Source organism: Chrysemys picta, chromosome 5 (assembly GCF_011386835.1).
Source record: "Chrysemys picta bellii isolate R12L10 chromosome 5, ASM1138683v2, whole genome shotgun sequence".
Taxonomy (NCBI): domain Eukaryota; kingdom Metazoa; phylum Chordata; order Testudines; family Emydidae; genus Chrysemys; species Chrysemys picta.
In genome coordinates, this window is record NC_088795.1 from 126,212,784 (window position 1) to 126,226,969 (window position 14,186).

The 14,186-nt window shown below is 44.9% G+C and overlaps 1 long non-coding RNA gene across 1 annotated transcript in view; it reads right to left on the minus strand.

Moving 5' to 3' along the window:
* Positions 1 to 529: 529 nt before the first annotated feature.
* Positions 530 to 14,186, minus strand: part of LOC135983798 (uncharacterized) — a 79,980-nt gene continuing 66,323 nt past the window's right edge. The window contains exons 4-5 of the long non-coding RNA XR_010601613.1: positions 5,651 to 5,731; positions 530 to 3,063 (exon numbers count right to left, since the gene is read on the minus strand). This is a non-coding gene — a long non-coding RNA (uncharacterized LOC135983798). The remainder of the gene's footprint in view (positions 3,064 to 5,650; positions 5,732 to 14,186) is intronic.

A 14,186-nucleotide genomic window follows, 5' to 3' on the forward strand; every position in this document is an offset into this window, starting at 1 on the left:
GCATCATCTCGAAGAAGTTCACGAATCTGAGGACCAACAAAGACACCTTCCTTTATCTTAGCTTCACTTAACCTTGGAAATTTTCCACGGAGGTACTTGAAAGCTGCTTGTGTTTTGTCAAAGGCCTTGACAAAGTTCTTCATCAGACCCAGCTTGATGTGTAAGGGTGGTAACAAAATCTTCCTCGATTCAACAAGTGGTGGATGCTGAACACTTTTCCTCCCAGGCTCCAATGACTGTCAGAGTGGCCAATCTTTCTTGATGTAGCGGTGTCAAGTATCAGGGGGTAGCCGTGTTAGTCTGTATCTACAAAAACAACAAGGAGTCTGGTGGCACCTTAAAGACTAACAGATTTATTTGGGCATAAGCTTTCGTGAGTAAAAACCTCACTTCTTCGGATGCATCCGAAGAAGTGAGGTTTTTACTCATGAAAGCTTATGCCCAAATAAATCTGTTAGTCTTTAAGGTGCCACCAGACTCCTTGTTGTTTTTGATGTAGTGGGATGTACTCACGAAAGCTTATGCCCAAATAAATCTGTTAGTCTTTAAGGTGCCACCAGACTCCTTGTTGTTTTTGATGTAGTGGGAATCTCTTGCAGGACTATCCCATTCGCAGAGAAAACAGCAGTACTTTGTGTATCCAGTCTGCAGACCAAGCAAAAGAGCAACAACCTTCAAATTGCCACAAAGCTGCCACTGATGTTGGTCATAGTTTATGCACCTCAAAAGTTGTTTCATGTTGTCATAGGTTTCCTTCATATGGACTGCATGACCAACTGGAACTGATGGCAAAACATTGCTATTATGCAGTAAAACAGCTTTAAGACTCGTCTTCGATGAATCAATGAACAGTCTCCACTCATCTGGATCGTGAACGATATTGAGGGCTGCCATCACACCATCAATGTTGTTGCAGGCTACAAGATCACCTTCCATGAAGAAGAATGGGACAAGATCCTTTTGACGGTCATGGAACATGGAAACCCTAACATCACCTGCCAGGAGATTTCACTGCTGTAGTCTGGAGCCCAACAACTCTGCCTTACTCTTGGGTAGTTCCAAATCCCTGACAAGGTCATTCAGTTCACCTAGTGTTATGAGGTGTGGTTAAGAGGAGGAGGATGGGAGAAAATGTGGGTCCTGTGACATTGATGGTTCAGGACCAGAAGTTTCATCCTCTTCCTCTTCCTCGTCTGACTCAAGTGAGAATGATTCTGGTGCATCAGGAACCGGCAGTCCTTCTCCGTGGGGTACTGGGCGTATAGCTGATGGAATGTTTGGATAATGCACAGTCCACTTTTTCTTCTTTGACACACCTTTCCCAACTGGAGGCACCATGCAGAAGTAACAATTGCTGGTATGATCTGTTGGCTCTCTCCAAATCATTGGCACTGCAAAAGGCATAGATTTCCTTTTCCTGTTCAACCACTGGCGAAGATTTGTTGCACAAGTGTTGCAGCATATGTGTGGGGGCCCACCTCTTGTCCTGAGCTCCAATTTTGCAGCCAAAATAAAGGTGATAGGCTTTCTTAACCATAGTGGTTATACTGCGCTTTTGTGATGCAAAAGTCACTTCACCACAAACATAGCAGAAGTTATCTGCACTGTTCACACAAGTACAAGGCATCTCTGCTCACTTTGGCTAAACAGAAATGTGTCCCTTTGCAAAATCAAACACTGACAAATAAGAGAGCATGACACTGTATGATTTCTAGAGCTGATATAGGGCAATTTGTTCAGCAGAGTGATGTAAGCTTCGTTATGATTGCATCATCCATGACTTCTAGGAATAACATGATGCAATTCATATCATGTATGATGCAATACCAGCTTCAGATTGCATCATTCATTGTTTTGCCTAAAAAGCAAGTACTGTCCAAACCCAGTCATAGATTTATTCATAGATCCAGTCAAAGATGTATTTTAGTCATTTCAGGTTTAAATTGAGATCCCTTCCCTTTATAACTCACTTATCCTCCGCCATTCCCAAGTCAAGGATCGTATATACTGACCCAATAGCATATCTTGAAAACTGGAGCCAATCAACAATTTTAAGCATCATTTTCGTTCTCAGTGACCCAGAATTAGTAAAGTTTGACTACATTTATTTCAGAAGCATTTTGGCTGTAGAGCAGTGTTACACTGGCGCTTTACAGCGCTGCACTCGCTGTGCTCCGGGGGGTGTTTTTTCACACCCCTGAGCACAGCAAGTGCAGCGCTGTGAATTGCCAGTGTAGCTAAGGCCTTAGTGTCCTAATCACAGGCCAGATTAAGTAACTATTAGAGTGACCTGACAAATCCTGGAGGGAGTTGAGGGAATGTGTGAAAATGTTCGCACAAGCTTCTTCTGATTTTTTTTCCAGTTTACATATTTACATTCTGCCCAATTAAATTCCCCCTGCACTTTCAACTGGGCACAGCATTCTTTGGAGGCTTTGACCAGTGGATCTGTACCATTAGTAACGCACCAATCAGGTCCCCCAGGCCATCCTAACTTTTCCCATTGCCTTCTTTTGTGCTGCCACAGCGCACAGCTCTGCAGTGTGCAGGAGGTACCTCTCCGCACCCTTACTCGCCCTTGCAGAGCAGAATTGCTGTGGTTTAGCTTTTTACGTCTTGAGCAGGTTTTTGTCAAGGCAAAAGTGGGGTAAGAAGGTTGGATGTGGAAATTCCACAGGGCCAAAATGATAATTGTGCCAGGTCATGCCCCTCCCCCGCCCCCAGCTCACTGTCTGAGCCCCATGGAGCTCCAAGCTAGCATGAAAAGGTTTGCTTCCTTTGGTGCTGCTGTGAGTAGGCTTCTCTGAGGAATTTGAAATCACATCCCTGCTGTAATTAATTGCCGCACATCATGTAGGGACACACATCTGGAGGAGAACATTTTACTGCAATCAGTGCTAGCGATTCTGATCCATCCAGGAGGCAGGAGGAATTATACCATCCCGAAGACCTCGCTTTGTGTACTCCTGGATAATGGGTCTATTTTCTTGCTGTAGTTTGTTCACATGAGCGATGAGAGGAGGCATTGGCTCTAGCAATCTTAGCTTGAAGTGCTCTTGACCCCTGTGTAAAGGTTAAAAAAAAATACAAATCATGGGGCTATTGCCCATCTGCACGCATTTGCTAATTGCCAGCATCTATTAGTTGTAGATGGCTGACGTACTCTGCCAGGAGAGATTGTATCAACAGCACAAAATAAAACAACATTGCTCTTAGTAAGGCAAACAACTTTCTTGTCACTTGCTTTGGCCTCTTTGCTAGATTGCCCTTGGTTTTCAAAGATACTATGGGCCCATTCCTGCAGTTCTCACTTAGGGAAAACTCCCAGAGGAAGAATGTCAGACTAGATCTGACATAAGGACTCCTAAGTCCAAGTAAGAGCACCTAAGAACTTGCTGCCTTACACTTGCCTGACATTAATATTTTGGGCTGAGATGGGAATTCCCACTTTGCAGAATCTGCTTGTGTGGAGAGCATTAGGGATGTGTTGTGTTTATATTATTTTAGGTACGAGATATGTGAGAGGTAAAACGTGGGTGGAAGCGAGAGAGTGGTTTGAAAGTCAGCAGTGGGAGAAAGGCCATGCAAAGGAGAACGTGTGGAGACCTGCCAGCTGGAAGTGGTTTGGTCCAGGCTGGTGAAGTTGCTGAAAGGTCTCTCCGGATGCCAGATCATAGAGGTCCAGGCTGCTGCGAGGGTGGCAGTGAAACCACATTGGGAGTACACTGAGCTCTGTGTCTTATGAAAAGGAAGACTTTCCAAGGCTTGAAAAGGACAATGGGCACTGCCAGATGATCATGCCAGAGTTCATGCATAGGTGTTAATTGCAAATAATAAATTACAAGTTAGATAATTCAGTCTGGAATGGAGCTGTAGTGAATGGGGATTTCTGGAATGGTCTTCAAAGAGCATCTACCGAAGCTATCAGGGATCCCTGCTCCTGGAAAACAGGTCATTGTAACAAGAGAGCAGAGGGAGGGATGCCCTGAGGAAAAATGTCCAAATGAGAAGCTTGATAGTGGCAGTAGGTAATCAAGACCAGGTTGTAGAAAACACAAAGTCATGATGGCACGTCAGAAATATTCTCTGCAATTTCAAGAAAATAAATATTTGGAGGACTATCATGATTGCAGTAGGTATCAATGGTTTATTGTCAAACTTGGGAGAAGTATCTAGTTGGGTCCCACAGGGGTCTGTCCTGGGTCCAATACTGTTCAATATTTTAATTAATGACCTGGATAATGGAGTGGAGAATATATTTATAAAATATACAGATTACATCAAGCTGGGAGGGGATGTAAGCACTTTGGAGGGCAGGATAAGAATTCAAAACAACTAGGGCTGTCAAACGATGAAAAAAAGACTAAAATTTTTAATTGTGATTAATCACCATTTGAGTCGCACTGTTAACAATAATAGGATACCACTTCTTTAAATATTTTTGGATGTTTTCTATATTTTCAAATATATTAATTTCAATTACAACACAGAATACAAAGGGTACAGTGCTCACTTTATATTATTATTTTTATTACAAACATTTGCACTGTAAAAAAAGATAAATAAAAGAAATAGTATTTTCAATTCAGCTCATACGAGTACTGTCGTGCAATCTCTTTATCGTGAAAGTGTAACTTACAAATGGAGAAATGAATTATTATTGTTATTATTTTACATGACTCCCTTCAGCTGAGTGAGCCCTGGTTTTCAAGGGAGGGTGGATTTTACCTCAGGGACTCGGCATACAGCAGGGGAGGAGAGGATGGTGCAGGGAGACTGTGTTCACTGGGCCCCTGTTCTCTAGTGTTTCTCAAACTTTTTGTACTGGGGACCGCATTTGGACTTAAAAAAAAAATTGTGAGACCACCCCCTAGAAAAAATGGTGGCCCCGTACCTTCAGCCCTGGGGGGCTCTGGGCTTCAGCCCCCCTCGGGGTGCAGGACTCAGGTTTCAGCCCCCGTCGGGGCTCCAAGCTTTAGCCCGCCCTTGGGTTTCCAGGCTCCAGTCTTTAGCCCCCCTCAGGAACAGGGCTCTGGGCTTCAGCCCCTCTTGGGATGTGGAGCTCCAGGCTTCAGCTGCTCTTGAGGCTTCAGCCCCACGGAGCTCCAGGATGGGCCTCAAGCCCCCCCCCCCCCCCCCCCCCCCCACCTCCAGAGCTCCAGGCTGGGACTTCCCCCTCCCCTGCTGCTAATGTGTTAAAAAAATTAACACGTTAATTTTGTTTTCCGTTAATTGCAGGCATTAACTGCAATTAATTGATATCCCTAAAACCAATCTTTACAAATTGGTCTGACATCAACAAGTTGAAATTCAATAAAGACAAGTGCAAAGTACTACACTTGGGGGGAAAAATCTAATGCACAACTACAAGACGGAATAACTGGCTAGGTAGTAGTCCTGATGAAAAGGACCCCAGGGGCCATAGTGGATCACAAATTGAATATGAGCCAACAACATGACGTGACTGCAAAAAAAGGCTAATATCATTCTTGGGCGTATTAATGGGAGTGTTATATGTAAGACAGGGGAGTTAATTGTCTCACTCTATTCAGCACTGATGAGGCCTCAGCGAGAGTACTCTATACAGTTCCGGGCACCATACTTTAAGAAAGATATGGGTGATAATATTAAACACAGATGGAAAGATTACCGTGCCAATCTGTATGCCTCACGAGAGTCACGCAGAATACAGAACGACAGAAAAGAGAATATGGAGCCAGAGCCATCAATCCTGCAAGAGAAAGTGACATGTACGGTTATGAAAATGAAGCCTGGAAAAGCGTCAGCGATGCCTACAGAAATGTTAAAAGCCATTGGTGAACTCAGTATTGATCTTATGTGGAAAATCTGTAATGATGTATGGAAGACTAGAAATTGGCCAAAGGGGATTTTTTTCCTGCCCTTTCCAAAGAAGGCAGACATAACAGAGTGCAGTAACTATCCTACCATCTCCCTGATATCACACACAAACAAAGTTCTGCTCTACATAATCCAAGATAGCTGGAAATGAAGAATAGAAGTATAACTATCACCCCAACAAGCTGGTTTCAGAGAGGGCAAAGCACCCAGGATCAAATCGCAAATATCCATCCCATCAGCGGAAAATACAGGGAATACAATCACCCATTGATCATGTGCTTCACTGTCTACTCAAAAGTGTCTGATGCCATCTGGTACAATCATCTTTGGGGGATCCTGGCAGGTCTAGGGGTTCCAAAGCATCCCATTGAACTCATTGCAAGTCTCTACCACCAGCAGCAAACCCTGGTGAAAACAGCAGTAGGTGATAGTGAGTGGTTTTCCACTGGGCAGGGTGTGAGATAAGGTAGTATTTTGTCCCCAAGCCTCTTTAACATATGCACAGAATTTATTAGAAGACAAGCCTTGGAAGGTCATTGCTACGACCACTTCTGCCATGTTCCCTTCCAGTGTGGGAGATTCATTTGCTCCATTTTTGTAAAGGTTTCCTTTTCTGCTAGCATTATGTAATAAAGGTGGGATGCACATAGGAGTGCAGGGGAGAGACCAAACTATGTCCTGGCATTGACATGGCTCAATCTACAAAAATTAACCCTTTAGGATATTATCCCTATTATTAATTTGTATTACTGTAGGACCTACAAGCCACAGTGAGGGTTTAGGCCCACATTGTGCTAGGCACTGTAACCGTACCTAGCCAAAAGATGATGCCTGCCCCAAGAGTTTTGTACAGTCTAAGTATGAGATGTAAGAACAGGAGGTTACAACAGACAGAAGAGGAAGGTCCAGTGGTTAGTGCCAGGGCCATCCCTAGGGCGGTGCGGGGCCCGGGACAAACCCCCCACTTCGGCCCAGGCCCCGCCCCCACTCCACTCCTTCCTACCCCTGCCCTGCCCCCACCTGCCTCTTCCTGCCCCTGCTCCACCCCCTCCCAACCCCCATTCCACCCCAAACCGCCACCCCACCTCTTTCCGGCTTCCACCCCGCCACCCCGAGCGACGCTAGGAGCCAGCAGGGCAGGCAGGGGCCAAGTCATTCGCTGCTGCCAGCACAGACCCCCCACTAACCTCCCAGGCTGTCCTGGATCCCGCATCCCAAAGTATGGGGTCCCCCAAAGCACAGGGCCCGGGGTGGTTGCCCCGGTCCGTCCTATGTACGGGACAGCACTGGTTAGTGCAATAGTTTAGGATGAGGGATACTTGGGTTCAAGTCCATACTCTGAGACAGACTTCCTGTGTGACCTTGAAAACCTCTTTTAGTCTCTCTGTGCCTCAGTTCCCCCATCTGTAAAATGGGGATCATAGCACTTGCCTACTTCACAGGGGTGTTGTAAGGATAAATACTTTGAAGGCAGTGAGGTGCTCAAATACTATGAAAACTGGGGCTATACAAGTATCTAGATGGACGGGAAAGTACAAGGTGACAGTGAGGGTAGCAAGCAGTAGGTAACCATGTAATACATGACAGGGGTTAGTATCCACTGACCCCCATAGGGCTGCTGTTACACAATTGTTTGCCAGATTCACCCAGGAGATGCTGCATTTCCCTGTGCCTAGTTATTATAGTGCTTATGTCCTTTGTAAGTTTGGACATTCTTCTGGTTTCTTCCTTCCATTTCACTCCTCTGCTCCTCTGTGATGGGGTGTCCACTCCACACAAGACTTGAAGGGGTTAAGGTGGCCAGTGAGCCAATTAATTTCCCAGGCTGCAACTGGAGGAGGAGCCAGGGAACAGGGATTGATTAAATGAGGCTCAGCTGGGCAGGAAGAGGAGGGGCCTGTATAAAGCCCAGGAGATGAGAGCAGAATGGGGTGGTAGGGAAGTAGTCTGTAGCCATTCTCTGGGAGAAGGAAGGTGTGTTTATAGAGGAAAGGCTCAGGGGAAAAGCAGCAAGGTATCGGCTAGGGCAGACCTTGGCTGCTGAAGGGGGGGGCCCCTGAGCTTGAACTGGGAGTAGAGAGCAGGCCTGGGTTCCCCACCAGCCCCTGGGGAAGTGGCATGGACCAGACAGTGGGGAGTGGACTGCTGGGACAGTTGGCGCTGAAGACTTCGATATCCTGGAAGAGGGAAAAACGCATAGTGGCCTGACCAGAGGACCAAGTCATGAAGAAGGAGGACCTAGAGTTGCAGAGATGGGTGGAGAGACCAACAGGAGGTTGCAACATCTGGGAGGAGCTAATCTCCAGGGTGGCCAGAGGGAGGTGCCCCAGCGGTGAGCAGACCCCGTGACATCCTCATTCATAATTAGTCCCTATTTTGGCTCCTGGCGATAATTAAAAAGAGCTCCTGTTACTAGTAGGAGCCTGCCTCTTTACAAAAGGCAAGTCTAGCACTTTCCTTGGCACTTTCAGAGAAGGTCCCTAGATGATGGTTTGGACCACACAGAGAGCTTCAGGAAACAGTCTGACGTGCCAGGCTGTGTTAAGTCAATCAGCGTGTTGACATCATGTTGACACTTTGGTTGAAATTGTATGACAAGAGTTGGTGCCCAGCATGTGGTAAGAAATGTGACAGTACACGGCAGTCTGTTGGATTTGGAGATATGCTACAGGCCAGATCCTCCACCCCAGCTCTGTCCACTTTGCACTTCCCTTCTGTAAAGGGATCAACAGCTGGGGTAAAGCTGACATAGGCAACTTCAGGTCCCTTCCTTCTCCAACCCACCTAAGTAGTGGGCATTCCAGGGGCTTGCCAAGGATGGGAGGAGGCACTGAACTGCAGCATATTTTGTTAAATAATACAGTCTTGCTAATAGGAGCTCTCACAGCAGGGCAGTGCAATTAAAGCTTCCCACAGAAATAGGGTCTGATTTGCAGGCAAAGGGGCCTCTTGGAGCAATCCCTGGGACAATGTGGATTCAAACTGCCTCCCTGCTCAGGGTGGTAACTTTAGGCACAATCTGTCCCTTTTTCATACAGGCATTGACAGCTCTCGGGACCTTGCTCTGAGAAATGTAACATACAGCAGGAGCCATCAAATTTGCACGAATGATTGGGAAAGCCTGGCTGGGCCTTCCAAAACCCCCCAGCACTCCCATTGGGAACCTCCCAGGACCAGTTGGGACAGAATGCCAAGTATCTAGCCACAGAGCATCCTGGGATTGAGGTGGGGGATGCCCACGCCAACCAGTGCAGGTAATTGCTTGAAAAGCTGCAAACATTCAAAGGAGACTGGGGATCCCAGTATCCTGCTCCAATCTGGGGTCTCCAGAAATGGTGACCGCCTCATCCAGCCTTATTGTCATGGCTGTTCTGGGCTTGGGGTATTCTGGGGTTAGGGATGGAGGAGAGGGCTAGCTGTTCTATTGGGACGGTTTCCATTCCATAAAGATATTGCTGGAACGGAAACCTCCTAAGTGTAGGCTCAGATTGTAGCACTGGAGATGAGAGCCTCTCCACCCCACCTCCCACCTGCATAGGAGGCAGCTGTCATCTGGCTGCAAAAGCACTGCCCTAGAGAGGGTGTATCAGAGGTGGGGGGCATGATTCCCACCACTCCCCATGTGCCAGCACAGCTAAAGAAAATGCTGGCTTCCCTTCTTCAAACCATAGCCCCAGCTGGCGACCAGAAACTCACTTCCCTGTACTCAGGAGACAGTATTACGCTTTATAGAGGCACAGTGCCTCTCTACCGCTCTTAGTTGCTCTCTCTTCCTCGCATTCCCCTAGCTGCCAACAGCCCCAAAACATTCATTGTGAAGTCATTCAAACAGCTATCGGCGTTTCTACAATGGCTGGGCATCCTGGGACAGACAGACCGGACCACAAAGGCTCCTTTATTACTGATGAAGTGCAGCGGCGCAAGTGCTTCCAGATGCCTGACTTGCCAGCAGCAGCCCCTCTTTGCGAGGACTCCGAACCCTTCTGCCAGGCAATGTCTAGCCAGCATTGAAACACTGTCACTCCTAACGCTGCACCCATCCACTGGAGCCAGCTCTCTTTGCCAATCTCGTCTCCTTTCACTCACAGGGGTCTGGCAGTCTGTGGCTAGTAGGCTCCAAAACAAGTGGGAACACTTGACAGGTAGCTTTATCCCACAGAAAATATTCATGGATCACTTCAGTCTCTGAACTGAGACAAACTTGATCCAGATCCATGTTTTAAACAGTTGGAGTGGCAAGGGGAGGAGGGTGGTGCTGAATAGCTGGCACTCGAAACTGCATGGAATGTGCTGCCAAGCTTCTCTCAGAAAAGGTACCGGTTATTTCTCCTTTCATTGGCTTTTGTTTAAATTCCTTTAGCTCGCTACAAAGAACTTTTCTTGAACATTTCTCCTAACAGCTAAGGTCAGCTGCGACCTTGGCCTAAACGTACATATGTATGGAAGGGGCCAGTTTGAAAAGGTTTTGTTGTTGCTGTTCTATTATCAAATGTCCTGTGGGGATTGGAGGAAGCCCAAAGTCCACTGGAAGATGGCAGATGCAGTGCAACGTGAGATGAATTGTGTACATCTCTCAACGGTTCCTCATTAGGTTCGACCTTCCTCTTTAATGCCCTCTACCCTAGACTTGGAGGAGATGTGTTATCCCACTTGTACTTAACAGCAGAAACTGATAAGATACTATTCGTGGAAGGTACGTCCTTCGACATCTGATGCTTTCCATTCTCAGTTACAATGGTGATTTATGTATTGTAAGTCAGATATTTTTATACACTAGTGGCTGAAGCAATTAAATGAGAAGTAGCGAGTCTAATACTTCAATATTTAGAAAAGTGATCCTGTGTTCAGAATTTGTTTCCCCTGGTATGTTTTATCTTGGTGTTACTATTTTGTTCCTTTTTTCTTTTTGCAACATAATTTCAAATAATGTATTTCATAGTATTGCTGAAATTTTAGATGGAAAAGACCTAAGAGAGGGATCCGGCCCCTGTGAGTGGAAGATTGTTCCGAACCATATGTTTCACAGAGTTTTGTGGAGTCCGGTTTCCAATGCTTCCAGGGATGGGGCTCCCACTACATTTCTGTGGCTTGATCTCCACACAGAGTTGCTCTGGTTCAACAAAAGTTGGAGGTTAAACCGATTTAGTGAAATAAGTGCAACTTTGTATGTGGACACACTTATATTTATTTAAATGTGGCTTATAGCAGTTTAGCTTGCACCTGGAGACAGTTCCACACACAGTCTTATAGGTCAGAGGCCTGATTTCCAGTTGGTCTCTACTGGTGTAGGTCCATTGGAGTGACATTGATGGACTCCAGTCAAAGATTAGGCCCCTAAAAGCTTTCATGAATCTTGTTGAAGTAAATTTAAGTGCATGAACACATAAGGTCATCAAACAAGCAAACCGACTGTATCTCACTGAAGTTGTAGAAGGAATTTAGACAAACAGAAAGTAAATATCTGAGTTGACTTAGGTTTCACACTAATTAGAAATAATATAATGCACACATTTGGATTTGCTACAAATGCATGTATTTTACAAAAAGCCTATTCCATGCCAAAGAGATTGGAAATGAATTTGTTGCATAGCTGGAATATGTTCTCTTTCAAATATTTCTTTTGATTTCAGGGCAGTTAATGAGGAAAAAAACAACAGCAATAAATGAGCATTCAGGTTATTGTAACCTGCATATTATCTTCCTACGATTTCCTGTTTTGTAAACAGGAAGCATCTTGTAACTTGAAAAGTAATATGTGATAATCTTGACAAATTATCAGACAGTAAATTATGTAACCATGGTAACATCTGACGGGGAAAACCTACAAGCTGTCAAGAAAACTGTTGGAAGTTTTGTGATATGATCTATCTGTTCAAGATGAATGCCTGACTGCATAGTGAGGCTTTTGTTTATTTTAATTCCATGTCCTAGGTAGGGTGACCAGAAGTCTTGGTTTTATAGGGACAGTCCCGATATTTGGGGCTTTGTCTTATATAGGCGTCTTTACACCCCACCCCATCCTGATTTTTCACACTTGCTGCCTGGTCACCCTAGTAATAGAAATCATACCTTTGTCCACTGTGGTACTAGTGTCTTGGCACTCAGATTTATTTCAGAGTTATACGTTGCATTCTATAAGAGAAAGATACTGTCTGGTTGTTTTTCTGATGTTAAGATTGTTGCCATAGCTGTCCGCCTCCCAGTGAGTAGTTGTAATCTGGTCAGTTTCATCATCATTTTGTGGCATTTCCAACTGAGATGCCTGGCACTAAGAGAATTTCCAGATGTCATTATTTGTGTTCCTGGACAAGACTGACTGGCGCTTGTAAACTATTTGCAATGTCCATCTTGGGATTTTTCACTTTTGTACTTCTACATTTGGGAATTTCAATGCTGTATCTTTCTTACCGGCTTAATTATTTTTCTCCCATCCGAAAACTCCAAGAAACAATCACAAGGGATACAGTCCAATGATTTCATCATAATGGAAATCTAAGTGCCAAATCCTTATCTAGTGTAAATTGATGCAGCTCCATTGACTCTTATATAGCGACACCAATTTACACCAGCTGAAGATCTGGCCCTGGATTCCTGAGCCAAATTGTTTGTGACGTATCCAACAATAATAATATGATGTCCATTCCATGGTCTTCCTCATTTCCTGTTCTTTAAGGGACATGTATTTCCCTGAAGCCACATACACACTGAACGCGCAGTGACATCAGTAGGAGCTGGGTATGCAGCCCAATGGCAGTATATGATCCTGAATATTTCTCGTCTTTGGTTTTTCTGTTTTTTTTCACAAATTAAATAATTACGCAAGTAACTCAGATGATAAATAGAAAGCCTGTCAGCCACACTGACCTAATGGCTTGTGGAGATATAAGCCCAGAGCTCAACGGGAGATGTTTGACTGGTTACATACAATTGCAATTTGAACATGAGACGTAAGCCCCTCAGGGTATGTCTGCATTGCAATTAAAAACCCTCAGCTGGCCCATGTCTGCTGACTTGAGCTAAGAGGCTTGGGCTAAGGGGCTGTTTAATTGTGGTGGAGACATGTGGGCTCAGGCTGGAGTCTGAGAGTCCCAGAGCTTGGTGTAGACATACCCTTAGTCAGTTAGGTGCTTTTGAAAATTTTGCCCAATATCTATATCTACGTATATATCTATCTATTTCTGTCTATTTCTATGAGTACATAATATGCATACCTGCTCTTCTTCCAATTTCTTTTGCCATGTACTACTGTCACCCTTGATCAGCATCTGCTGAAAAGATGAAGTATGAGTACTCCCCACAACAACAAAAGCACCTCATTCTAATAGTTGCTGCTCTAGGACTTTGATTTGTACAGAAGGTCCTCTGAAGGAACTATAGCAAGAAACACAGCATTTCATTGCTTCATTCATTAGAAATATTCCCTCAGGCAAAATCATATTCCAAAAGGAGCCTCCTTGAAATAAAATTTCCTTAATAAGGTGATGACCCCTTTTTTCATCGCCGGCTGTTGTTCCACTCTACCAGCACTGTAATGGAAGAGCAAAGACAAGAAGGGGAAAATCTCCCATCAAGAAGGCAAGCTCCCTGACTAAAACTCAGGCCAAGACTTTTTGGCCCATTTTTCTTCCAGCTCCCTCCTCTACTCCCTTTTCCTGGTTCTTCTTGAGGCTGCTTGTGTTTGCCAAAGCAAAGGAATCCCAGCACTGAAGAAACAGAGACAGAAACACGTTTATTAATGCCAGCTGCATCAGCCCCAGAACACATGACTTGGCCCAATTTTGTCCGCCCGTGGCAGAAGTAAGATTAAAAAATGATGAACCCTAAAAGCTGCCGCATTTTGACAATTTGGTCTGAAAGGCACTTGGCCCTCAGTCAGAATCCAAACTTCCTGCACTATTTGAATAAAAGCATCCCACTTATCTCCAGGTGCTTTAGCTGGTAAACACTTCCTTTGGATGGACCCCAAAAATCCCCAGCTTGACTTAATAATAATACTGCACAGGGCACCGCATGGCACATTTTTATAGAGCCTTCAAGCATCTTCTGGCATTTCACTAAAGAGAAAGAAAACAAATAATGAGTCAACAGTAAGGTACAATTATAAATGTGGCCAAGCTCCTTAGGGCCTGTTCCAGAGCTCAACAAAACCAGTGGTAGTCTTTCCATGTTCTTCGATGTTTGGATCAGACCCTCAATGAACAAGGAAAGTAAATAAATAGTCTAGATTTGAAAACAATTGTCTTCTCTTTCTTGATCATGTTAAATAACCAAGAAGCTCCTGGGGGAAAAAACTTTAATTCAAATCCCATGTATTGTATTTTAGGAAC